The sequence below is a fragment of the Cornus florida genome, unplaced genomic scaffold (genome assembly GCF_030987335.1).
Source record: "Cornus florida cultivar Cherokee Brave unplaced genomic scaffold, ASM3098733v1 CherokeeBrave_3.0.0_Hap2_Chr07, whole genome shotgun sequence".
NCBI lineage: Eukaryota > Viridiplantae > Streptophyta > Magnoliopsida > Cornales > Cornaceae > Cornus > Cornus florida.
The window spans coordinates 44,469,531-44,472,143 of record NW_026775577.1 but is presented as its reverse complement, the minus strand read 5'-3'; positions in this window follow the sequence as shown (position 1 = coordinate 44,472,143).

Genomic DNA, 2,613 nt, shown 5'->3' with positions numbered 1-2,613 from the left:
AAATCTCTATAAATGATTATGTTGAAGTTATTGTCTTGTCTTCGATCATAATTTCTCATGATTGTATGGCTTGCATTTTTATAGTGACAATAAAAATGAGATTGCAAAATGGTTTTCATGGCATGTTTTATGAGAACCTTGTTAGTCTATAGCTTAGGGCCTCCCTTTGATGGATTAATCTTGATTCTTGATTTCATGTGCTTTTATCATTTGATTGAGGGCTTGATAATCTCTAGCTTAGTGATCATGTCTAAGGCTACACCCTAGTTTAGGTAGTTCACGTATGCAAATCTTTGATAGATTATTCTTGCATATTGATTTCACGAATTTCTTGAAGGATGTAGCAATTTTGTGTTGTCACAGTTCATAGTCACCTATTTATGTTGTTCCCCCAAGTTAATCTCAACTAGCATGTTAATAGGGTAGGTAGTGGACTCACTTCCCTAGTCCTCTCTACTTAAGTTTCTTTCCTCTTAATTTCCTTCACTTTATTGTTTAATGCACAATTTAATTCCAAGTATTAAGTATAAACCAAACAAAACTCTATACCTCTTTCATCAAACTAAAAGTGAATTTAAAGACCTTGGTTGCCATAAACTAGCAATCCCAGTGGTTCGACTTACCCGTCTAATAGCCCTATTTTACAATGATTTGTGCTGTTGAAAAGGGTTGATTATTATTGATAATCGACAAGACCGATCAATTTTTGGCGCTGTTGCCGGGGATTGCAAATGGTTTTGTAACCGAGGTTGAATGATTAACTTTGGTTTGATTGTTAACAATGTTTCTTGTGAATATTTTCTTATTCGGTTTTGACTATTGTTGTGTTTTAAGTATTCTAGTGAGATTCTAGGTACTTAAGGCTTACCGTGGGAAAACTGAAAATATCATAAGTCTAGAGGACTTCAGGTAAGTTTTCGAAGTTCTAGTTTTAAAATTATGAATATCTTGCATATGGTTAAATTAGAGATATTTAATTGTGGAGCCCTTGTCAAGGCTATTCCTGTTTTACTGTTTTGCAAATCATCGGTCCCTGTCGTGGCCATTTATTTTCTGTCTAGTTGATAATTGAGGAGAAAGGGAACATCGTATGTGGAGGTTATGGTGATGAATTGTTGTGTTGGTTGTGAAATGTGGTGTTAATGTTTGGGCGTATGTCATTATCTTTACCAACTCTTTGAATCTTGACATAAATTTGCTTGAAAGGACTCTTAGAAGAAACCTTAGGGAATCTGAAAATATAAGAGGAATTAAACTTGAATTTAATACAATGGACAAACATGAGGGAAATGTTAGGAATGAGGGAATCCATAATGATAGAGCTGAAATTCCAAATGTTGTTCCCATGACTCTTAGGGACCATTTCATCCCTACAACTTATGCCTCTCCTTCTTGTATAGTAATGCCAAACATCGAGGCAGCCCAATATGAGATCAAATCTAGCACCATTCAAATACTTCCATCCTTTCATGGCTTTGAAAATGAGGACCCTTATAAGCACCTTGATGAATTCCTTGAAATATGTTCTACCATCAAGTGGAGGGGCTTCCCCGACAATGCTCTCCATTTGCATCTTTTCCAATTAGCCTTAAAAGAAAGGGCAAAATATTGGTTGAACTCCCTTACTGCAAATTCCATCACTAAATGGGCTTAATTCCAACAAGAATTATTAAAAAAGTACTATCCAGTAAGTAAAACCAACCTAATGAGGCGTTCCATTCCTAGCTTTTCACAAAGCGATAGGGAACAACTCTATGAGACTTGGGAGAGACTTCAAGATCTCCTTAGGAAATGTCCGCACCACCTACTTTCAAATTGGCAATTGGTGCAAGCTTTCTATACTGGGTTAACCGACCCACATAGATTCATGGTTGACTCGTCATGTGGAGGGATGTTCATGTCTAAAAGTGCGGATGAGGCGTGGACCTTACTTGAGAATTTGAGTGAAAACTCATTGCAACATAATTCTCGTAGTGCTCCAACCTCAACCAACGCAAAGAATACCAACCTATGCTAACCGAAGATAATAAGGGAAGAGTCTTCTCAAGTGGATGCCATAGCTCATAAATTCTATTAATTGATGGCAACACATCTCTCTCATTCTTTGTCTCAAAATTTAGCCAGTGCGGTGTGTGCATCATGCACTAGTCCTTTCCATCTCTTTGAAGATTGCCCCACACCGGAGCAATTTCCTAGTAATACTCAAAAGCAAGCAAATGCTATGTTTTCCAAGCCCGGAAACAATCTATATTCCAATACCAACAATCCGGGATGGAAAGATCATCCAAATTTCTCGTGGAGGTAACCCGCCCCACAAAATTCGACGTTTCAAAATTAGCCTTCTTCTTAATTTCAAAATAGGCAATTTGTAATGACCCGGTCATTTACCTTCCTTTCCTTTTTCTGAAATTTCACGGATAAATTTTTTCCGTTTAATTTTCTTTTCTGAGTTTTGTTTCTCATTATTGAGTGTCGTCTCGAGTGCTCAGAAATGGTTTCTAAGACTCTTTCATTTAGATTGACAACTTCCTTTAAGGACCGAGTCATTTTCACATTTTTATTTTTTCGACACTATTCACTTTTCGTCCTTTTCCCTATTTCATCTTTTTCCCG